Raw genomic sequence first — 25849 nt, 5'->3', positions numbered from 1 at the left:
GGTGAGCAGCCTGCTCTGCTAATATTCGTTGTTGTACAGGATCTTATTTTCTCTTTTTGTCAAATATAGTCAACATAATTTGTTTCGAACAGGAAACAACTGTGGAGCTTAGTTTTCCAGAATTCATAAATATTTTTCAGTCAGTGGATGAGACCCATAGAAGTGCACAACACTCTTACGAACAGATTTCATTGGAGGTGTATTCACTTCCATCTCTTGTCTACTCCCATTTGAATAGCTGACCAGAAGTAGCTAAAATCCATAAAGGTCCAAACATTGAATGAATGTGTTTTCACCAATACAGAAAACATGTGTACGAGGAATTTCTGCAAGTTTTACATTTGGCCACGGAGGCACTAAGGTCTTTAGCAATCCCCATCAGTGCAAAATCGTCTCCATACTTCCAGTGATCGCATGGGCTGTGTGTGCTGGGCTGACCCCGCTGCAGAGCAGCTGGCTCCTCGTCTTTGCCCCCTGCACTTGTATGACACTGAAATCCTGCAGCTTCGTAGCTTGTGGGTCAGCTGGCTGAGAAAGAAAACTCCCCTTGGAAAAATGGCTGCACAGCTTGTAGCTGCTCACATTCATTTTGTGGTGATTTTACTCATGGTTAGCCACAGCTAATGGATATATTGACTTAAAAAAAAAAAAAAAAAAAAAAGCTTATTTCTATTGTTTTATTGCTGTGTTGCAAGTTCCATCAGGAACTTAACCTTCAGGGATAAACCATTCTTGGCTCGAGTGACGTTGCCCCATTTTGTCTCTTCATTGTGCGCTGGCATGGTGACTTTTGTCTTATTTCAGTCTAATTTCTTTCTCTGACATAAGGTAATTACTAAGTCTTCTTTGAGGAATACCTGTCTGTAAACACATGCTTTTGTTTTGGATTCATACCTCTGATGCTTCTGCTACTGAATTCAAAGCCAAACTAAATCACAATAGATTTTATGTTAGCCCATTAAACAACTCAAAGTATATGTACTTCTGCAAAATCCTAGAGGACTAACAACATAAAATCTCTTTTGGGCCATCAAATTTCCAAGTTTAAAGTCTGAGAAAAATGTTTTGATTACTTTTAAATGGTCTGCAGTGAGGAAAGGCTAGCAAATAAGAAAACAATCTTGAGGTTAAAAAGTATATGAACGTTTTAATGTCTTGTTTCCAAAGGTGCTTATTTATGTATTTATTTTCCACTTTTGAAAATGAACAGATCTCTTTCACGGTTAAACAAGAGGACTGAATAGTCCAGAATAGCTAAAATGTTTCAAGCTGACTTACAATGAAACAATGGTTGGGATTGAGGTTTTTTTTTTTATATATATATTCATATTTATTTTTATTCATTTTCTTTCCAAAAATTTCAGCTATCAAATTCAAAATTATTCTTCAGTGATCTCTGCCCTTATTTTTTTTTTTCATAGAATCATTTATGCTGCCAATTTCCTTTGCTATATTGTGTGTTTCAGTTTCTCCTCTGCCCTCTTGCTGTTAGACCTCCTGAATATCTCTCCAGCTAGGAAGTCCTAAGATCACGAACTTGCATGAATGCTTTGATAGTAATCAGGAGCACAGAGAGCAGCACTTCTGTTTATTTAAACAGAACATGTAATTATTATCTTTGGGATTGTTGCAAGAAGAAAAAAAAAAAAGCATTAAGATACTATTGGACCCCATCCCAGCTCTGCTGGAATTCTCCGTGGTTTTTCAGGGTTTAAAATTACCAAGATGTTAATTTTCACTGAGAACAGTCAGCTCTGGATAAGGAGGTGCATCTGTATGCTATGCTTTAAGAGAGTAAATTACTAGAAACATTCTGAGGGGCATTTGCTGACATTCAGACTTGTGAAATAACAATGGGGCTGTCACATTTGTTTCACTCTCCATCAGCTCTCTTCTGTAACATGCCTCTCAATTAAGCTCTATTCACGACTGCGTTATTTTTAGCCTGGTTTCCAAAGGAAACACAGTGCTCGAGACCACACTGTCTGTCTGTCTGCTTATCGCTGTCCCCATAACAAAGCACTACTGCCCAGTCACAACTGAACTTGACAGTGGGGTAAAAGTCTCCAGGATGTGAGGTAGCGGCGAGTTTCCAGAGAGCAGGTGGCTGATCGAGAGGCTCAGCTGCTGCCTGGTTCCTGGGGCTGGCCAGCACCTCAGTACAGCTGGCATGTGCTCCAGTCACAGCACCAACTGCCCCGATGACAAAAACTGCTCACGGGCATGGGGAAGGGATAGGACATGCATACATCAGGCCTTGTTGCTTCCGCTGCCCTAGCTGAGACCTGTCTGGGTGGAGGGATGAGAGCTCATGGGGCCAAGCTCAGGCTGGTCCCAACCTGGCTGTTTCCTCCTGGGCTTCCCTCTCTGGAATTTCTCTGCATTTTTTGTATCTATGCACAAAAATGAACCTTCCTGCCATTATTACCACTTCGCATGGCTTTAGCTTTCCATCTCACTGCATATTGCCACATATGTTACACTATGCAATTTGTCATTGTCACAAACAAACTTCATTGTGCTAAGGTGCATGTGAAATGCTTAGATTCCCCCCCCCCCCCCCCCATTCTTGTGTTTGCCACTTGGTCCAGCTTCAGTCATTCCATCTTTATCAGGAAAAAATATAAACGTGAATCCTAATCCTACTCCACTGCTGGTGCTTCATTAAGCAAAACGTACTGATAGAGAGAAAGAAGATTGAATTTACACCACGTGTCTCCTGCTACACTCACAGAGGGTAAAAACCAGCCAGCAGAAAAGTCAGTATCTTGACTGGCTGGGCAGAAATCAAGCTGACAGGGTAACTAACCCCAGGTGTGGCTCCTGGTGGGAGTCAGGAGGCATCCATCCTCTCCCTTGACACGTATGGCTCAGAAGACTGCTCCACAGTGCTGCCATGGTTGGAAAGAGTTAAACATTTCAGTAGAAGCTCCCCTCCCCATCCTGTTTCTCCTCTTAGAAGAAAAATTTAGTGCTTCACAGCATTATTCTTTTCATACTTTGCCATGCTTTGGTTTGGCTGGCCCAAACCAGGACACTCTCAGCAAGCAGGAGCTGTCAGGTTTAGGTGCCTAGAGGATAACACTGCCCATGGAGCAGCAGTGAGGAGAGCAGGGGTGTGTGAAGTTTGAATCTTCCCCTGCCTGAAATCGAGCTTCCCAGTCCCACCCAGTGTGAGAGGTAGCATCTGCATGAAGAGCTGTTTGTGGCGCCTGTAGTTTAAACGTTACAAGGCTATACAGAACATCTGTTTTGGTCAAAGTGAACAGACCTGGGAGCCTGCCTCCTTTGGGGATGGTTTTATTTATCCTTTTATTTATTTCTGTTTCACCCTTAGTTCTCACCTCAACAGAACAAAGATCCTGCAGAACACTGTGGGGCGAGAGATGCCCTCCATATCATGGCTTACAGGGCTCTTTGCTATTTGCATTACAGCATATTTTGGCTACCATAACGTAGTGTGATCAAGTACTGAAACTGTTAATTTCAGTGACCCCTATGCAAAACATAGGGTTATTTTCCCAGATATTGATCTTTTGAGCTGAAATTGTCCATGCTTGATCTCTATCTGGAGCTACATTCTTGGAAGCAAAAGCAAAGTGCTTTCAGCTGTTTGAAATAAATAAATAGAATGATTTCTAAAGTTATTTATTATTTTTAATCACATATAGTTGCAAATAGTATTTTCCAAAGCCACAAGAAAAAAAAAAAAGGAATTAAGTTTGACCACTGGTTCGGGAAATGCTTTCATGGAGATCTACTGCATTTGTTGGACCTGAAATAAAACGAGAATCTGCCAGGTGAAACATGTATCTCCCGGATTCACATGAAGTACATCTTTACAAAACACACATGAGTATATAGTGGGTGGTAGCACGGACACAAGTACACAAAAGACAGAGCATATAGAAATCAAAAGGAGAATCTGACACCACAGCTGTGAGTTTCTCATGTCTTTTATCCTTGAGGCAAGGTGAATTGGTGGGGCAGTGGAGGAAATAAATCTATTAAACTTGGGTGAAACTAGTGCAAACTAGGAAGATCCAGATTAAATAAAGGTGAAAAAGGCTGGCATGCATCCTAGTAATTACCAAACCAAACAGGAATATTAACTCCCTGCATTATGAGAAGTAAAGTATGTACACAAAATAGATGCTGAAAATTTTGGAATGAGTTTCTCGGGCTTGAGTTCTTATTCCCTTTTAAGTTGAATGAAGAGAAGAGATGCCACATGGTTTAGCTACTGAGCTAAACTTAGAAACACCCTGTACACAAGCTCACTACCACACCCCAGATGACCATTAGCTATCACAAAGTGCACTGTGTCATCTGTTCTCTGTATTTCATATCACTTTAACAGAGGCATACTGGTTAACAGAAGCACATTATTTTTGGAGGTAGGGGTGGAGTGTGGAAGAGAACAAAAGAAGGAAACCTGAGTCCCAAGAACAAGGATAGTGCACTAAAAAAAAAGTCACTTTTAAAAAGAGATGCTGTAATATTCTGGAAAGCAGTGATTACCCTTAAAAATCTTTCCTCTGTATCTGGAATTTTCACTGGGAAATGAATACTGAAATTACTAAATTCCTTTGAAAATCTCCATGTAAAATCTGTTCCCAGAGTGCTGGATCTTGCACTTGTGCTCATTAAAAGTGCGAAGATGTGAAAAACTTCTGGTCTTTTATTTTATGCGCTTGTGCCAGGAAGCCTTTCTAAAACATCCATAGGGGGACTTTTCCCTGATTTCTTCTCTCGAGTTAAAAAATATCCACGTTAATTCTGTTTATAGAATTGTTCACTGAAAGCAGGAGAGGATACATGAAACCACCAGCAGTGAAATGACTCCCCCTTTCCTCACGGAGCACAGCCTGCTCTGTGAAAGTCACTGCCACAGGACATGATGGAGACCCGCTTGGTCTCACCAGGGACAGTTCGGTGCTTCCCATGAAGAGTGGCTCCAGGAGGCCCTGCACAACTGCTGGCCTGGAGCAGGGAAGGATCACAGCCACAGGAAAGACCCTAAGCACCTTGCAGTCCTTGGGGAAAGCATCTGCTGGTGCACTGCCCCGTGTCCATGCCTGCACAGGTGGAATTGCCCCAGTCCTGTCTGGTGGCAATGCTTAGCTCCTAAGTCATGCATTTCCTGATAAAGTAGAAAAGCCGGAGAGGATTTTGTCTCATGGTGGAGGTGGGGTGCAACCTCTGACTGCTGTCACAGAGTAAGTTGTTATTCTCATTAAATCATCTCTACAACATTATGCGGCATTTGTGGACTGCTGCAACTGTTTCTCTGAGAAATGCTCAAATGATTATAAGCAACCATATTGTCCTAAGGTCATTCAGGAAGCCAACGGCCTCCCTTTCCTCCTGCCCCTCTCATCGGCTTCCTGCTTTCCCTGTGCTCTTCCTAATACACTTGGCTGACTTCAGCACAGCACTGCCCTGGGGCTAAGAGCTGCTCAGAGGCTCACGTTGCAGAGATTACCTAAGAAATAAGAAGTTCTTCCTGGAGCTTTCCACTAGCCCCTTGGGTACAGCATCCTTCCTGAACACAGCCAAACTCCTCCTTCGCTCAGGATCATAAACATCTGTCTTGCTCAGCCCTGATGGGATAGCTGTGCTCCCAGGAATGCCAGCAAAGCAATTAGTTCCAGAGGAACCTTTTTGCTACACCCCAAATTGCATCTCTTCGTTTCCCTCAGAGTACAGGGAAGATGAGGGGTGAGCAGGCATTTGCCTGAGGGCATTGTGCTGACCAGCAGTGGGGAAGGTGACCCATGTCCTTCGTGATTTGCTACCACCTGCCTTTCCAACCTTGCATCGTGAGTCTTCCCCTCACTGGAAAGACAGGAGGAAGATTGGAGCAATATTGATAGGTGACAATTCCCTGGGACCTCATGCCGTGCCTCTCCACCGGGAAGTAAACCCAGCTAGGCACAACAAAAAATAGGGCGTTACAGAAAAGCTGCAGAGGGCAGTTGTCCCTTTGAGGCCTAGTGCCTGTCCCGTGCAGTAATAAGGAGCCAACTGGTGGAGGAAGCGAGAGGCAGTGAGCTCTGTGAGGGGAATGATGGGGCAATGAAGGGAGTTTGGACCTGTGTCTGGCCTTGGAGTGACACCTTGCAGGCATTTGGAAGACCACCAACATTTCTGCTGTGCCAGGCGCATGCCTCTGGGGACAGGATGAGGAGGAGCCAAGCCCAAGACTGGCAGTGCGTTCACCTTGTTGTGCTGACCAAGGCGCAAGCAATTGCGTTGCTTAAACAAATATCCTCACAGAGCCGAGAAGAGCAGAGCAGCTGTAGGCACGTCGAGTGCCTGCGCCAGTGGGAGCAGCTCCAGAGAGCAAACAGGAGAGATGAGAGCCGCTGGCATGTGAACGGCTTGCTAGTAATGGGCCTATGGACATGAAACCGCAGCGAGAGGGAGAGCGCAGCCAGGCAAGGGGAGGGGGGAATTCCCACGGAGCACTTGAAGATGTTACAAAACGTTCATTAAATTAGGTTTTCGGTGATTGTCAGCACTTGAATTATAAGGACCAAATGCAATTGGAAAACTACCTTTGCTTTCATCTGCGATGGTAACTGCACATCAAACGTTTTAATCTTCTCCAGTGACTAAATATGTGGAAATCTGTAGGTCTATTTATATAAAAACTTCCAAAGGATATGTTATCTCTGTGATTTCTTCCCCCACTCTTTCCCCAAGGGATTTTTCTTTCATGTCTTCTTGCACCATCTACATTTATTTACCAGTGAATATCACTTCAAATGAATTTAGTACCAGGGATGTTTATAGAAATAGTACATTTTCAATGACTTGTGGAGAATACTTATAAAAAGTGAATGTTGTAAAACACAAGTGTGTTTACATTAGAAAACCAATAACAGACTGGTTAACAACCAGTCGAGGCGTGGATCAAAATAAGAGGCCTGCTCACCCACTCCAAACCAGCCTACAGCCTTGAATATCAAAATGCTCTTCAGTAGCTTTACTGCTTTTGTAACAAATCTGTTTCCAAGTAAGCCTTAGACCAAGAATTTTCCACTGAAGCTATCTGAGGATCACTTGAATAATAATTTGAATAATCATTTGAAAATACATTATTCTGGACTGCATGGAATAAAGCAAACCTTTTCCAATAAGCAATTTGGCAATAAATTATTCAGTCACCTCTAATCAAAAGTGCATAGCCTGAAGGAGAGTAAAGAAAAATATCTCAAAGCAACAATTAATCTGTTATATTAACGAAAGGAATGATGTGTGACAAGTGTACAAAATGAACTTTCCCGGAAACCCTGGTACATTCTTGTTCCGCTTTGGAGAACAATGATTTAGATATTAATTTCTTTGACAGGGAGCATTTGCTTCCAGGTCATCTGGTTGCTTGGTGGTTTGTAAGAGGAATGAAGTGACAAAAGAAGGGACCACCTGGTTGCCCCCTTCCGTAAATGAAGTTTAACGTAGCTGATGAATCCTACATCCCTTTCAGCCTTATGGAAGCCCTCTACCATCTGGCTATCAGGTTAAACTATGTAGCTAGCACCCAGAGTTTAGATAACTAGTTATACTATGTGAATGGAACAGAGAAAAGGGCAGCAGCAAAGGGTTTTAAACTCTCAACAACAGACAGCATTCATGACCCTCTCATGGCCTTGCCCTCATGCCCCAGCGAGGAGACGAAACCTTTGTAACCCTTACAAGTGCACGTGCAGCTCTGCAGCACCTCCTCCCCTTCCTTCCTCCCAAGTGAGGCTGTTCAGCACATCAGCTCTCTATTCACAAATGGCTGCAGGATGACAGAGGCTCTGCTTTTCAGGATGTGTGTTATTGCTGGAAGTATTTCACCAAGCTTTTAAATGACGAGCAAGTAGATGTCTTTTGTAGCCCCTCTATGGCTCTGCCCACCCTGATTTTGACTTAAGGAAGTAAAATAAAAAGAGAAAGAAGCCACTGCACTTCTTGATTTCTTCTCTGATACACCTCAGAAGGAAACAAGTCATCAGGTTTCACAAGATCCTCAGAGTCCTCTCCACTTCTTTTAATGATGATGTAGCCTTCTGGTAACCGGACGTATTTTCTTACTATGCTCTATTTTGAAAGCACAATCAACTAGGACCTAATTCTGCAGTCCATTAAAAGACAGCTGAAAGAGGGACCAATTATACCTCTGAAGAATATCTACAGTATCAAGAATCAGTTTCACTTGAAATACACGTTTCCACATACTTAGAGAAAAAAAAAAAATCAAGTAGAACCATTCTACTTCCAGCTGTAAGAACTCTGACATCTGAATTGAAGCAAATTGAAATGCTCACTGTAAAGGAAAAGTTGCCATGAACAGGAATTAATTTCAACAGCTCCTGGGTAAATTGGAAACAAAATCTTTATTGTAAGAGGAAGAAAAATAGTTTAAAACATACTGAAATGCAGGAAGCATACTAAAGACACCAAAATGGGAGTATTTCCAGTTTGGGATAGATAAAGAGTATGGATTCACTCAACAGAGGAACCCTGACCATATTAATATCAACATTAACCAGGCAGAGCATGTAGATGGACATAGTTGACATATTTCCAAGATGAGTAACACCCTCCTCCCTTTCTGTCCACCATAATATTTGGGAAGCTAACTTTTGTTCCATGTCTTGACTTAATTCCCCTCGGGCCAAAATGAAATCAAAGTTCAATCAGGGAAGAGACAGCAAGCAGAACAAAGAGGGACATGCTGGAAAATGTGGTCTCCAGTTATCCAAACATCCAAGGCAGAAACAGAACACGAGTCAGAATTAACACAAAGGCATGGATTGTTTGTGCTTTCATCCAAAAAACTGGAAAATAATCAGCACATACTTCTCTATAATTCATCAAGATGGAGGTGCTACTGAGACACTGAAGGAAGCTTTAAGTGTCTCAGGTACATCAGGGATGTTTAACTAGCAAGCCACCAGACAGGCTACGGATATATCAACACAGTGTTGTTGGTAAGCATCAGGACAAGTCTCAGCTGGGAAAATCAAGAAAGTCAAAATCAGATATACTGAAGCAGTGACTTTCAAAGCACACTAAACCCTTCAATAAACCCCTTTTTTCAGGGGAAAAAAAAAAAGTCATCATTTCCACTTTTTAATCACACACCACTGGAAGAGCAGCATTTAATCTCTTAGCAAGCACAGAAGCCATTCCTGGGAGGCTTAACAAAGCTTTCCAGTCCTCCTGTATCCTTGCAAATTTTCAGCCCATCCAGCCATCATCCTGTTTAAAGCAGAGAGCTTCTTTTAGTTATGCACTGACTAGAAGGAAGCTGCTACCCAGAGGTCAAGTTGTAAAACAGTTCTGATAGGAAACAACATTAAGTACCCCAAAGCAGCATTATCCTCTGACTGTTTGGGGGAGACACTGCTACCACCAGCAGCACTTCAAACACTCCAAAAGCAACACACCAGGAAAAACAAGTCCTAGCATCCAGCCAAATACAAAATGAAAATCTCCCTTCCAGGGCCTTGTAAATTCCAAACAGCAGAGAGGGCTTGAAAATGTCCAGGAGGATTGGCTGAAGTGGTGGCGTCACTGATGCACACCCCTGCTGTCATACCAGTACACAATCCCAAACTAAAGTAGGCACTGATCTGAAAAAAAGAAAAAAAATCCTCTGGATCCATCATATTCCTTTTTCCAAGCCTAAAACAAACAGTCGTGCAATGTTCCAGCCCAAGTTTCTAAAATGAATAATTGCATTCTTCAGAGCTTTGCCTTATAATTATGGACACCTTCAGAGAAATCAGATATCCTTGTAGGTTTGGATTAAACTACTTGCAGAATGTTTACACAGAGTACAGATATCTCCTTATGTTGTTAAATCTAAATAACAGCAGACACTGTTCACATAAAAAGAAGAAGAAAAAACTACTATCTTTTGAGGACAATTTCTGTGGTGATCTTAAAGAGTTCCAAAAAATCAAGAGAAACAGAGATATTTAAAAGAGTAAAATAAGAAGTGAAAAGAGCATTCCAGAAAGTGCCCCTGTTTCACTGACACAGTACATGCAAATGAGAACACTGCATCCTTGTTTCTTCGAGGCAAAAAAAAACCACCACCCTTCATGCTAGATGAAAGGAGTTGCTAAATTATAGCTATAGGTTTTTAACAAGAGTTCACAAGGTTTTCTTCCTTAAGCTCTGTTTAGATAAAGTGCTTTAAAACAGAAATTCACCCTTTCTCAAGTTCAAACGAGATCGTAGTTTCCTGTCGTTCTAAACTTCTCTGTACCTCTCTCAAACCACCACTGCTTGTTCTCAGCAGCAAGGGTTCACCAGAAGCTAACAACCCAGCCAGTGCCCCTCACACAAGGTGGGATGGGGGGGACACTTCACATATTTGAGACATGGCATTTCCATGGATGGGAAAGCAGGTAGAGATAAGCATTAAGAAAATGAGAGGGAACAATGCCCATGCAAAGCCTTCTGTATAATGTGTTAGTCCCCCTTGCTTTGTTGCTGTACCCATATGGATGAAAACCAAGTCTATCTACCAGAAATTAACAGCCATGCAAGGTGAATTTCCTGAATTGCCACTGTCCAGGGCCAGGAAAGGAACCTGTGGCAGTGTCAACAAGCTCTCTTGTCATGCCATGCCTTCATGAGAAGAGATGCAGAAGATTGTACATTCACCTTTCCATCCCTCTCTACTTCTAAGCAGTAATTTCCCCTCATCCATCAAGTGAGAGAGCAGTAGAGCACCAAGGTCCACAGCATTCAGGAATAAAAGGTGGGGGGATGAGGTTTATTAGAAAACTGCTCATATTTCATTCAAGTAATCCTGTCTGCTTCCAAGCAGATTTCAGAAAAATATCTGTGTTCTGCTGAATAGCTTTAATGGGATTACCTTTAAGGCTTCTCTAATAAATGGTGTTATTAAGTTGTCTGGCTCATACTGAGACTTATATATATCCACTGGCACTCCCCTCTTTTTCAGGTTTTGTTACAAATTGGAATTAGTGTCTATCTGGTGTTGGGTTTCGTGTTTTAAAGAGGACTGAGTTAAAGGAAATCTTCTAGGTAAAGCCCTTTTTAAAATTTTCCCTATGTTAAAAAATTTCTTTCACCCTACAGAACACGTCCTAAAAGGGATTAGATGCTGTTCAGTACAAATCTGCCAGGAAGTCTAAATCAAGATTTCACAGATCAAACACCGGTACAAATGACTGTAAAGAGCTAAGATTTTGCAGGAAAATAAAATTATCTCAGATTTCTGAAGGCAGTCTAAAAGTCCAGTAGAAACTAAAAAGAGTGGGCAGGGTTTGAAATGACATAATGTAATTCTTTCAGCCTCTTAAGGTGAGTCATTTAAAAAAATATTTATATATATATATATTTTTATAGTGAATACTCTTAGAGGGCTGGGCTGGACTGGAATGTTTTGAACTTGATGAAAAGTCTCTGTAAATGAGAAAAAAAAAGACATTACATTCAAGAAGGTCTTGATTAGATGCCCTCAAAATCAAAAATAAATACATACTTGTGGTATCCTAATACTGAAACAAACACAAATGAAGAATTGTTAAAACGGTTCACCTGCATTAAGGCAATCCATGGAAACAACACAAAACCCTAGAGCTACTGTATCCAGATAAGGTTTTATTGAAGGAAATTCCCTACGGCATTACATTTAAAGGGCCTATCCTCTTGTGGGGTGTTCTGCAGTATAAATGGGGATCATAAGGAAGGCTATGGCTGTGTCAGTGGTGCCAGCATCTTTGACATACATCTCATTTACCCGTGGCAGGAGGAAAATGGGCCCTGACTCTAGCATGCCAACAAATTTTAGGGCAAGACAATTCATTTTTCCTTTTATGGCTTGATCCTCCTCCTCTGTTGTCAGGAGAAGCTTTTGTTGACTCTAAGAGGTGTCTATTTCAAATAGTTTTACGTGGCACTGCTGAAAGATGCAAAACAGTTGACTGCTTCAAAAGCTCTTTTTACTTTAGTTTGGATAGCTAGGCTTACAGGAGAAGATGCTTTCTAAATAGTTACACTCAGTTAACGTGTTGGTGTGTAGAGCCAAACCCCTAAACCAATGAATTTTTAGGCAAAGATTTTTCTTAATTATTTGTTGCCGTAGAGAAACAAAGAACACTGTTGATTTTTTTTGTTTTGTTTTGTTTTAATTTGGGGTCTCCATTTTGATATGTGGGATCTCAAAAAGCTAGAACTTCAAATAGGAGAATGCTAATATAACACAAGAAACCTGTGTGGGTTTTGTTTTACACGTGGAAATAGAACAGATGAGTTTCAAAACTGCAGTAAAAATAACTGAGCAATTGCCAAGACCTGTAGTCATGATCCGAAGATTTCACTCACTGAGCAAATACCCTTGAAACTCCCATTATGGTTTGTGAATCAGCCGCTGCCTTACTTTCGTACAGATATCATCACTACAAATAAAAATGCTGAATCTCTGGGGAGATCAGACGATTCAGGTCTCTGTTCTCTGGGCCTTTTATTTTCTGGGGTGTGCATGGGATTCCTATTCTATTTCTTGGAAATAGAAAAAAGGCCCTCGAGATTTAATGCACCAACCAGCCTCCTGTTTTCTCAATATAAACCTGACCTTTCCTACCTACCTTGTAGAAGGAGGAGTTCAAAATACAAGAAACCATACTTTGACAGCCCTATACGTTCTGCTCAGCATTTTATGCTGTGAGGAATCTCATTACTTTTAGTTGGACTCCTCCTGTTTTTCACTATTTATCGTGCAATCAAAAGCTCACCCTACATATATCAATCTAGTGTTGTATCAAATATCCTGTACATTATCAGTTCAGCCTGAAGATGCCAGTAATCAAGGAAAATATATCCTGAAAACATGATTCTGAGGCTTAAGTATAGATTTACACTACTTCACCTCTGTACACAGCATAAGGTGAAATCATTCTTTTTCCAGTTGCATTGGAAAAATCTACTCATGCACAGCTTTTATATGTTTTTCTAGTGACTCCCAATGGACATTACCAAGCCAGCATCACTCCTGAATTTCCAGGCAAAGATATGGGTCCCTGAGGTAAAAAGGGAGCTGTTCAAGAGAATGAGTCCTTTTTTGGGGATGACTCCTTTCAAAACAGCGTTGCTACTATATCTGAAAGATCAGAGAGCCGTTATCCATGATTCATTTTTCACTGACTCCTCCATATAGATATTTAGACAAACAAACAAACAGTGGAAGAGAATGCAAAATAAAACCATGAGTAAAATTTTCATAAGCACCTGAGGAACACAGGCCCCTATACTCCACTTTAAAGAATGATTTATACATCATGGCCTTGTTAAAACTCATATTTGTGATCCAAACAAATTTTCATAATTTGACCTGTGTTTCTAACTGGATGGTACAAGCAGTGAGTCATTTCTGAAAGCAGTTCAACATTTTTATTAATTTATCTCAGCATATTTATGGACTCAAAGTTTTATTTATTTTTCTCTCTCTGATATTTAAACATCTTTGTTGCACATACTGCCATAGAACATCACAGCTGTTCATTCAGAGCTGGGCAAGGGGAGGTAAGCACGTTCGGATTATGGAAAGAAAAAGGAAACAAAGTGATTTTATTTACTTGCAGAGGTAAATGGAGAACCTTTCCATATTAAGAAATACTTTCTCCCAAGGGAAAGAATCTGGCTATGATCAAGAGAAGCTGTGAATAACCACTGGCTGTGATAAATGAATATATGGAGATGGAAAAAGAAGGTATTACTGATAAAAAAATCTTTTGCTGTAATTCAGTGTCAAGATTCAAAACTCAGCAGGACTTTCTCGATATCTGATCAAGTTTAGGATGTTCTGATGACATTTCTTATTCTTTTTTTTTTTTTTTCCTGTGAGAAGGATGGAAAGTCACAAGTATGAGTAATAGAAATGTAATAGTCTTTTATCCAAAGGACTCTAAGTCCAGTCCTTTTTTAGATGTGCTAGAAATTTCCCTCTCTGTTCCTCACAACCTGTTTACATTTCTAATCTTCATGTGGTGCCTATTAGCAAGAGCATAAATATGGAATGTTAAATTTCTGTGTATCCCAAACTATCTACAGCCCTGAAGGATTCAGGAAAAATTAAACAAGAGAGTAGGCATGCTTCCAGAAATAACACAGCTTTAACAAACACATGAAATATTTATAGAACATGTAAAGAACAAAGGAAATGCAGCATTTCCTCCATGTACGACTTCTATCAGTGTTTCAGGAACACTAGTTCCCTCCCATGTTGCTACTCTGAGGAGAAGGACCACAGCTAATAAATTCTCCCAGATTAACCTGATTTTGTAAAGAATACACATTCCAGTGACATATCAATTGCAATCCACAATTGTTTTGTTAGTTTAGTTAAGCTTTTGGAAAAGGAATCTTCCAGTATATCTTTTGGCTGCAGAAACACGAGCCTTACTGGTAGCAAAACCCGCAGCAGAGAAGTAATTGCATATTGCATTGTGTAACCAAACAACGTTATAACTGAATATGCAAAGTGTCTGTTGCTGTAACAGCAAATACTTATGTAGTGTAACCTACAGGAAATAAATTAATAATAATAATAAAATATATATGCATGACCAGAGTCTCATTCAGATACCTTGGGCTACACAGCATCTCTGTAAAAGACTGGAAAATATTACAGAGGACATCCTATTATTGCTTGAGTTACCTAAAATCGCTACATTGGTCTCATCTAGTACGGTGCATGTAGGATTGCTCCTTTAATTTTAAAATGGCATATTACAAAGGAGAAGGTACCTTAGAGAAAGTTCAGAAGATGGGGAATATAAGTAAAATATAAATAAAAAGCATGGTTATGGGTCCAGGGACACAAGGTATCAAAAATTTAACAAACTTCAAAAACAGTTTTAATATTTATATCAAAGCCAAAGTTTCCAGATTTTTTATTTATCTGTAAGAATATTTTTAATGATTAAGCTTTTGTACTTCAAGATTTAAGCCATGATCTATTAGAGATGCAGATAAGGCCAACTGAAAGTGAATTACCCTATATTTGCATGTAGCAGAGTTCTTGCACAGTCTCCAGTAGTGCTTGCAGTAGGTTGTGGACTACCAGAGCAAAGGTGCCTTGATTCGAGTCTGAATAGCAATGCATGCCCATTTCTGCATCTGTTAAATGAGGCACAGAAACAACTCTAAATTTAAAGATGGCCACTCCGTGGTAGACCAGAAGAAAGTCTAGACTGTTATCTCAGTTATGTAGTTCATCAAGATATTAGATATTTGGATAGCAAATAAAGATGTACCCTAGGGCAAGAGGGGAATAGAGATGTACGTTGGACAGAAAGAATTCTTGAGGATATATGGATGGAGGCCACTGTTCTTGGTGGTGAAGAAGGGTGAAGCTGAAGTGCTACAGGGTGCTTTCCTATAGATTCAAATGCTCAACAACCCAGTATCCTACAGTTTATGGGTAAGTAACCAACACCATGGGGCCCTGTAATCATGCTGCAGGTGACTCTCCCATAAACATGAGAGGATAAGTTATAGATCCTCTGCCTTTGTCTCCCTCTCGCCTGACAAGAGGAGTCTGCTTATAAAACATGCAGGTCAACTTGCATGCAAAGCAGCTCTTCAGCTTCTGCTCAGTTATGATTAGGTCTAAACAGTGCGACAGCTTATTCACAGGCACTTAAAATTTCTTAACTCTATTGTCTAGGCACTGCTTCAGGGACGGAAAAAGAGCCTCATTTACACATTTAAAATATACCTATAATAATGAACTAGGTCAATCTGAAAGTCTTATTCCTACAAGCACAGGAGAATAAACTTTAACTAACTTTTCTTTTCTCAAAAAGAAAGAAAGAAAAAGGCAAAAGAGCACATTGCCAAAGAAGCTATGGCCTCCACAAATGCTCACTCTCCTGATAGGACATAAACTGAAGGCACACAATCTTCTCTCCCAGATAACAATCCATGACACTCAGCAAGTCACCAAGGGGTGCCCTAGGACTCCATTTGTCAACCAGGGACTGCTGCACAAGGAGGTTGAAGCTAGTGAGCTTCTCCCAGTGCTCTTTGCTGAGCTGGTGCTGTGTGCTGAGCTTTCTGCAAATCCATGTGTAGCTGTGACTGTTCAAAGATCGAGTCTCACATCAGAGCTTTCTCACAATTCCTGACCTTGAAAAAAAAAAAAAAAAAAGCCAAAAAAGGCAGAAAGATAGAAAACTGGAGCAAAAAACTGACCTACGCTGAGAAGTTTGAGCTTCTTTTAATATATCTAAAAATGAAGATGGAAAGAATTACAAGTAACTATTTGATTTTTCATGTAAGTGAAAGATTATATACACACTTACAAATATCTTTTGCCTGGGCTAATGGAAATCTTTAGGCAACTTTAATTTAGCTGCTGTTAACATTCCTGCTACAACAGAGTCAAGTGCAAAGTGCATTGTAAATACTAGAGCTGTTTATAACCTGAAGGGCAAATTCAAATCCTGTTTAATTTCCTTACCGTTGTTCGTAAAAGTCATTTCAAGAATAGAAGCATGATGTGCAAACACAGCAAATCTCCCACTTTTATCACCACATCGGAACAAAGCAGTTCTCTTTTCCAGCTTCGCTACCATTTTTGGAAGAGAGAGAAAATTTTATTCCTAATGGTGGAGAGGGACTCCTGACAATCCAGAGGTTCCTGGGCTTAACAGCGACAACAAGTCCCTCTCAGATGTGACAGATCATTCGCATTGGTACTTCTCAGCATTGAAAGCCACGAATGGTTGCTCAGCCCATTACCCGGCTGATAGGAAAGGCAGTGCAACCAGCAGCATTGTGGCCCATGGTACCGGAGGCTTGCTGGCATTTGAGAGCAGGAGAACCCAAGGGACCCAGCAGAGAAGTCAACACTTTCTTGACAAAAATAAGTGGTTGCTAAAAATAAGAGGTTGTACACATTCACAGGGATCCAGGCCTAGTTGCGAATGATTCATGCACATGGGAAGGAGCCAGATTCATGGATGCATGAGGTTGCAGCAAATAGTTCGTGAGTTGCACTCCTAATGCTGAATGGTGCAAACATCTTCTGGACAACAGAGATGTGGACGGAAATAATCTGATGTCTTTTTCATTCTGGGAGACACAGAAAGTTTTAGGATGCTTGAAAACAAGGTCTAATCTACCGCAGGATTTATAGACAGTCTTAATCCAGGAACGGGGACTAAACAGAAGGTAGAATGGAAACTGACTAGTCATCACTGAGAATATATCTAAGTTTTAACTTGAAAACAAACAAACAAGAAAACACTTCAAACAAAACATGGAAAACTATTAGAAAGAAAAAAAAAAAGTGAAAATCCTGGGGGCAAATTGGGATTTTGGGTTCTATTTATGCCCAAAATAACCCCAATAAATTCTGCCTGGCTCTTTGACCATTAAAAGTTCTTAGAATACTTTGTCTACTTGCCAATTTGTCAGTCATCATTTTTATAGTCAAACTTGTAACTTTTATTCTAGCTCTTTTTTTTTTTTCCTCCTTACTGGGGATATTGTTGGGCCACTTAATTGGTGATTAGATCCATAATCAGTGCTTTTTGGCTGTGTGAAGGAAAGAGAAACATTAAAATAGCGATGAAGGTTTAGTTAAAGGTGACTGAGTTCATCTGAAAGCACTGTCATTCTGTACTTCTAGGGTAAGAGCATTTTGTTATCCATTTGTTATGCTCTGGTTTTGTAGCAATACTTACTTCTAAATGGACTGGATTAAGAACAGATTTCCAGCTTTTAAAAAGATCTTCACAGTTGGCCACACAGAGAAGAAAAGTTGGAAGCAAAATCATCTGCAGGAGATAAAATATCATTTGCAGCTCTTGTTTTCCATGCCGTCTGTGATGAAACTATATTTAGGTGACAATGGGGCCTTTTCTATCCAGATCTTGGCTGTTGCTCTGTGATGCCCTTGCGAGGTCACAGCCCATACCTTTCTGATGACGCTCCGCTGCTACGACAAGCGTCCGCATTCCTGGACGGGCATGCCAAGCTCAGAATGGGACCACTGGAGAGAATGTGGGTTATGAGGGTTAAAGTCCTTATTTAGTCACTGACAGGACTGAAGAGCAGCAAATGTAGCATGAAAAATGACATACGAAAAGAAGACAGAATCATCTGCAGAAGTACTTAGTTCAAAGGTTACCCCAACAGAAAAGACCCCTGATAATTTGCTATTAACAGAGATCTTGCATGTAGTTCATGCTTTTAAACTGAGGGAAGGAATCCATTTCTTTCTTGGAAAGATATTTCATTTCCAGAATTTCTAAATCTTTGAACTGTCTGGACAACATTACATGTTGGGACGATGATTCCTTGGAGGTCCTCTGCTCGTGTCCCTTCCCAAGGCCCAAAACAGAGCAGGGCAAACAGAGCCAGGAAAAGAAGGTCTTTCTCAGGTGGTGCCCACACTTCTACTGCACAGGGCTGCAGCTTGCCATTTCTGACTATTTAGGTGTAGTGACCCCCACTGGGTGTCACGCAAGCCATCAGAGAGCTCCAGGGAGGCGGACATCTCTTGAGAAGTGGGGATACTGCAGCCGTATGCTCCAACGAAACATACTGAGAGGCACTGAAAAATGTTATCTTGCTCCTGGAAGAGGACCAGCTAAAGTATATTAATGCCACATGCAGCCTGAGGTGCAAGTCATCAGACACTGGGTGCCAACAAAATGGCATTGCTGCACTGTCTCCTGCCTAAATCACATACACAATCTCATTCTCAAGGAGAAAAAATTGTAAGTGCAGTAGTCTAAACAGATTATTGTCAACTAGCATACTTGTTGATGTTGAGTCTATGTAACGGCACCTCTGAAGTGACTAAAAAAAATACCAAAAAACAATACAAAAAAAAAAACAACACACCAACAACACCAAACCAACAACAAATATGACACACAATGAAAACAAAACAGATTATAGTTGAGAATTAGGTTTACTATCTCTGATGGATTTCTTTCTGTATAATGATCTGCAGATGTCTGCTTATAATGTAAGTTAAATACAAATGAGGAACCTCGGACTGTTTGCTCCTTATTTGCAACTGCTTACATTTTGTAAGTACTGTACAGTACAAGTGGGCTGGGTAAAATCCTGACCCACGCTGCAGTCACCATGTAGGTGTTGGTGCTGAGCCTCAACAAGGCCAGCATCACCCACAATTTGCTAATTCCTGAAAACATCCTGTAATGTGTTTAAATAAACCCCTGAGCTCTGCAGAGACGTATGTATACAGACATTTATATTGTCTCTATTGATGTGAAAAGAATGACCGGATTAGGAATAGAAAACCCAAACACCATGCACCAGCTTTTGACAGTTACTCTGTTAGCCCAGGTCACAGATGCAGCACGAGTTCAGGCAGTATTTCAGGGAAATATTGTTTGAAAGCCACGGCTCCTCTCTGTCCAGACCCATTAGTGTGAGAGACTATTGTCCACAAGAGATGGTGCCTGCAGACACCAAAAGCAGGGGACAAACTGAGGACCCACCATTGCAGACCACACGCGGACACTGCCCTGCACCCTATGCAAGCGATGCCAGTGCTGTGCATCCCAGAGCCCAGGCAGAAGAGGAAGCAGCTTCCTTTGGGAGATGAAAAGCTCTGGGGATAGGATGCTGCCTACCTTTCTTTAAGCATGCAGATTTGTTCGAGGCTATTAAAGAGCTACCGCACGGCCTAAGATACCAGCATCTGACCTGGTTACTTTAAAAGAGAGCAATTGGAAAGAATAATCATGGCAGAGTTTGCAGAACGGCTAATGTCTCAAAATGAGCCATGCTGAAGAAACTGGAAGTAGGGCTGTAATAATGTTTTATACTGTACTTATTTTTATGATCCTTGCATAGCATATTGGAAGCAGCTGTGCCATTTTTGAACACGGGGGAAATGTGATGGACCTATTTATTAAAGGGGGTTAAGAGCCCCAGGTGGTCTAGAGATTTAAAGACCAGGAAATACCAGAGACAAATGAGAAAACAGGACGATCTAAGCCATACCAGTTGAAATAGATTTTGATGATAAGGCACAGCTATATGTCTTACAGTCTAAGATGGATATGTCGCAGCAGGGACAGCATTACTGAATGGTATTGTGAGCGATAATTGCACAGTCTCCTTCCAGAGGTTATATGCCCTCTCCCTCCAGATTCACTGAACCTTGTTATACACTGCTAACAAACCTACAGTCTTTTTCTAAAAGCACAAAAATACCTGGGATTTTTATATCCCAGTGTTATAAAGTAACAGTAATTCATAGACTTTGTGCAAGAGTGTTTCCTTGCCAGGAATTGAGCCCCGAGGAAACCCAACACATTCAGATCAACACAGAAACACACAGACAAGGTCAGCCTCCACATAATACACTGATGTTGCTGCTTAATACTAAAAATCAGGCTTTCCTCTTTCTATCATTCTTATTCCGTGGAAAATACACATGAAAGAGAGAGGCTTTTCAAATGCGTTTTAGTCCATCAGGCATCTGTAGGTCATCTTGTTCTGGAAGCCTACATACTTTGCAATACTGCTGGTTTTTATCCAACCTGAATTTGATCATTTATTCTTATTATGTAGAGAATTGTTTAGCAAGAAAATTGCAAATCCCCACAGAGAACTTACAGATCATCTCCATATATTTGCTATATTCCAAGCTAAAGCCATTCAGAGTGAAAACTGACGCAAAATTTAGACAGTGGAACAAATACAAAGCCTATGGACGTCAACTGATTTCAGAGCTCGTTTTGTAAGGCAACAGCATCTTGCTGCATTTTATGCCACTAAGTCTCCACTGAACTCAGTCAAGTGTTCTGAGTAAATACCATCAGAAAGGCTAGTATTTGGCCAAACTGAAGGCGGTGGGAAAGCTGCCACCCACTTCAATGAGGCCACGATTTCACCACAAATATCTCAACCGCCTACACGCGCATAATGATGCCACATAACTCTCAGCATATAGCCTGCCTTGCAGGCCTTTCTGCTGCCGGCTGTTTCTTTGTTTGCAAACAGGCTCAGAGCAGCATCACCTACAGAAGTTTTCATTAACCAGATCAGCGATGGACCATTATCACTCCCACGTGCAATTGGTATGCACCCAGCAATTGTATGCACTCAGCATACAGTGACATACTCAGAATGTCCAGCTGATGATTCATTTTCATACTGTCTGGAAACAGCAATGTGTGGCTTATAGTCAATAAATAAAGCCTAGGCACAGTGGAGTGAGTGTGCTCAAAACACAGTCTCCATTTGACCATGAGATGGGGGAGTTTCAGCTGCTAGTCAGGATGGGAAGCAGAGTCCCTGAAATTTGTTGCAGAGGGAGAATTCTGTGAAAAACATTAACTACAAAAGCATGCAACTATGTGAATACAGCCAGGCTGCCCTGAAACTGCAACCCTGGCAGCTCCAGGGGAGTCTCTTGCTGGAAGCAGCCTGAAACAGTGGCCCCTGGAAGCCTGGGACATGGAGTCGCCCTCTGGATATGATGACAGCATCTGACAGGGGAGAGAAACCCACCCCAGGCACTTGCCTTTTGAACCTCGGTGGCATTTTGATCAGCGTTTCAATGTAAATACATGCTTTGGCCAAAACACACTTTCACTCCGAATAGCTTCAAGAAGAATTTAGCTTTCAGACGTTCATAGCACCAAGTTATTTCTTTCAGGGAAAAAACAGTTCTAGTGGCAATTTGTTCTAAAAAGTGCCCGTACACTGGATTTACACCACTGGGAAATGAAGAATCAGTCCCTCTTATAAATTACTGCTATTTGGTAATTGCTTCCTGAGATAATCCACGTTATATTCCTTCCAGACATTTTAAACCAGCTGCTCAGCTATTGCAATTTTATACTGGAGCAGTCTGTGTGGGTCCTGGCAAATAGACTGATGTTCTGGACGACCAGAAGGCTTGGTACTTTCTCTATCAAGACTACCTTGTTCACAACAGGCAAAAATTAATCACCTGCCCTTTTAGTGCTGGGAACTTGTCACGAGTTTAACTCCTTACCTGTCAGGAAGAGTTATTGCATTAATGACCTCACAACATTTTTCTGAGTGAACAAGTGCTTCCTGATAATGGCTAGGCAAGGTATTTGTGCTAAAATGCTGTAGGTTTTATAAAGCAATGTATGAAATGGGACAAGAAAATGAAAGTACAATAAAAATAAATAATGAGTACCAATGAAAGCAATGAAAATAATTTAGATAACGAGTATGTTTAGATAGCAAGCATATTCATCTTTTAAGTTTATAATAGCATATTTTAAAATATAACATGGTACTAGGTGAGGGTCCTGAGAAATCCTTCAAACTGGCATTCAGACCAAGATTTACAGATTTACACAGCTGGGGTTTGGTCCTTCTCTACCCCAATAAACTCATTTACTAGGACAGCATTGTAGAAATGAGCATCCAAGTGTCTGTGTGCCCATGCTAACTATGTGTCTGGTGATTCCATTTTAAAAAGCAAAACAAACAAACCAACAATTACGAATCAATACCATCTTATACAAATTTATTAAATGAAATATATAGTAATCATGTTTTTAAGTCTTTAAATGAATCTAGAAGGATTGTGGGAAACCTCAGCTAGGAGTATTTGTTCTTTTTTGTCAGAAGAAAACAAAGCTCATTGGTATTTATTTTTTCCACGTTGCTATTAAAACTTACCTATATTTTAACCTGAACTTTACTACTTGAAGTGAGGTTAGATGGCCAACTGATCCTAAATACCTTAAACGCACATAGCAAAATTTACCATTTAAATGATCAGAGGATAGCGGTTAAAAGAAAACAAAGCACTATTACCGATAACTTTTACCAAAGAGCATAAATAACACTTCTGAGGAAAAAAATGCATGCACCCAACCCAGTTTTGCATAATTCTCAGTCAAGTGGTGAGCCTTTCTCAGAAAACAGTTTGGCAGAGAAGGGAACTCGGTGCCCTTCTGCTCCAAATAAATAACAGCTAGCTGTTTAGCCTTTTCCTTCCCTCTTTCTCCAACAATGCTTTACAGCAGAAAGGCACGTTTTCCTCAGTTACCCACAGATGGGGGGTCAAATTTGAACTACTGAGACTATCCCTTCAATTAAATAAAAGAAGTCATCTCAGTGTCAGCCCTGCTATTGCCTCATGAGGAGTTGATGAGGTTGATCAAGGTTGATATTGTGAGAATAACTTACTTTGATGGCATCATTTCATGTGGTTGACCAAACTGTAGTCTGATAGCCATGGTTTACAGCCACTACTGATTGCTAGTTGTTTCAGTTAGCGATCACCAGCTAACATTGTCAAATTTCACTCTCACAGTAATTATTTTACAGATCAAGCTATACTTTATTCATATTTATATACCCTGTTCTGAGATACAAAAGAGACATATAAGTTTAAAAAGAGATTGGACTTTCTATTTTAGATGTCCTCAAAATGATCCATCCTGTAATTGTTTCTCCATTTTCAGAGTATTTGGACTTTAAAATAATTTCCCAGTTACATAGGTAATAAAAACAAAAGCAAAGTGGTACTGAAACTAAGGTAACTGCTCTGGCTAACAAAGCATTAGCCAAGCCTGGAGGTAATGTGAAAGGAGCTCTTTCCACGGGATTATGTAGACATGATCCAGAAGAGATGTTTCTTTCAAGACTTCTTCCACTCTCCTGAACCACAACAAACCTTGTAAGACTCTTCAAACCTATAACATGCTTAGGAAGCGCAATCTCCAATGATCCTATTAAGAATAGCTAAGTGTCTGTTGGAAGGACAAAGAAAGCTTTAACGTACATTAAGGACAGAGATTACGGAAAGTAGAATTTTAATCCCCAGAGAAGAGATTACAAGCAGGAGAAAGTAATGAAAAGTCCTCTTTTCCCTGTTCCCTAAAATCTTTGATGGAAGCCAAGGCTCAGCATTGAAATGGGAAGGAGAAGAAAAAAGGAAAAAAAAAAAAAAAGACTAATGCATAAGGATCTGTTGGTGAGATATCATCCAGGAAGGGTAAACAAGGCTAGGGAAGAACTTCACTTCCTAAATCATCTTTGGCTCAACTTTCTGTCTTTCAGGGGCAAAAAAGAGTTGTCCAAAAGTAGCAGAACAAACAGAAACCTTTTGTTTTTTTATTCCACCATCTCTCAGCTCCTTCTGACTCAATGTAATTTTAACAGTCCCGACAGGGAACAAACCATTCCTAGGTACTCCTCTTCCCTGGCTAACACAGAGTTAAGAGTTTGGAGATTCATACTCTCCTGCTGCTGCTGTTGCAGAGTTCTTGTACAATAAGCATCCTAATATTTGCTATTAGAAAACACTCTTTGAATAGTCCACAGCAGTGCTTAGACTAAGCAAACAAACAAGAAAAAAGAAGAAAAAAGAAAAACAACAACAAAAATATTTTTTTAAGCTTTGCTGAGTCCTGAAAATTTAAGATTGTTTTTTTGGAAGAACAATACCACATACTTCCACTGAAGTTAGCAGGAATTAATGTGTTATTTCAATATTCCATTTTCAGGCTCACACCCAAATAGCTGGGTTGATTATAACACATATGACAGTTTAATGAATAGTAACAAAATAAATCTACAAATTATTCCATGTCAGGCAATGGAAACGTTCTGAAATCCTGAAAATACACCACCTTGCAAACAAGGAGGAATAAAACCCAGTGGTAATGAGATAACAGTTGTCAGAACCATGTGCTTTTGCTAGCCAGGTTTAGATAACTTTTCTTTGCCTGAACCTCAAAGCACATTTTGCTCACATTTTTGCCCATTCAGTACAATACTACAACCTCTGATGAAACAAAACAAAAGGGAAAAATTCCTAGTTGCACTACAGGCTTGTGCAATACAAATGTATACTATGCTTGGCATCAGAAAAGGGAAAGATTGAAGCTGCAAGGAATATATTTTACAGAGATGCAAAATTCTGTAACCAAAGTCTAGGGTAGGCAAGGCCAATTAGGCTGACTAGGTTGAATGTTAAGCTAAATTTGAATATTTCTCAAGAGATGAGAATGACATGTAGAAGGTTCAGTAATATTATTATTATGATTAAAAACAATATATTTGCATTCCGGTCATCATTCCCTTGGGATATGTACTGCTGGCAGATTATAGAGATTGCAGCTAGATGCTGCCACTTTGAAATATCCATGCACTTTGAGCCAGTAAAATACAATCCCCTAAAGAGTCTCTTATATGATATCGGAAATGTAAGCTGTGACTTCGGTTTCCAGCACAACACAACCAAAAATGCCATGTATCAATTGGAGAAGGAAATTATGAACATTTCCATTTGCTTACCTTTATTTGCCTTTAAGGATTAAGCATATAAACTGGATTAAAACAAAAAGCAACTGAAGGCCACAAGACAATTTCTTCAAAATTGGGAGAGGTATTTTTTACAGGTCTTTCTGTTTCAGTAGAGTTACAAGGAGGGTGGGCCCTTTACTCACTCATAACAATTTGCATCAGCTGTTAACCAATTCAGCTGCAGCCTGCAAATAAATTGTAGGTAAACATGGATCTGTTGTTTTCATGAGCTTTGAAATATCCATCCTGGGTGCATGGTTTTGTACTGAATCTACAAGATAGAATATGCAGTCCTAATGTCTGTTTGTGCCTTATGATTTACATTTAGAAGTAAACAACCACTCTGTATATTTCAACAAAATGACAAGTTTATAGTGCAAAAATCTCATCCCCCCGACCAGCGCATATATAAATATCTGTGTTCCTCAAACCCAGTGGTAGACACAAGAGAAATGATGGCTTTTTCTCTGACCTCCAAGATCTTAGATTGGGTCATGTGTTCAGCCTCAGATCCATTTGA

The 25849-nt window shown here is 40.4% G+C and overlaps 1 long non-coding RNA gene across 1 annotated transcript in view; it reads right to left on the bottom strand.

Moving 5' to 3' along the window:
• The window catches only part of LOC308194512, a 45163-nt gene extending 19707 nt beyond the window's left edge, over positions 1 to 25456 (bottom strand). The window contains exon 1 of the long non-coding RNA XR_013950630.1: positions 25321 to 25456. This is a non-coding gene — a long non-coding RNA (uncharacterized lncRNA). The remainder of the gene's footprint in view (positions 1 to 25320) is intronic.
• Positions 25457 to 25849: the final 393 nt, after the last annotated feature.

Source organism: Anser brachyrhynchus (assembly GCF_964034855.1).
Source record: "Anser brachyrhynchus genome assembly, chromosome: 4".
Taxonomy (NCBI): domain Eukaryota; kingdom Metazoa; phylum Chordata; class Aves; order Anseriformes; family Anatidae; genus Anser; species Anser brachyrhynchus.
This window is presented reverse-complemented; position numbering and strand designations above follow the sequence as displayed.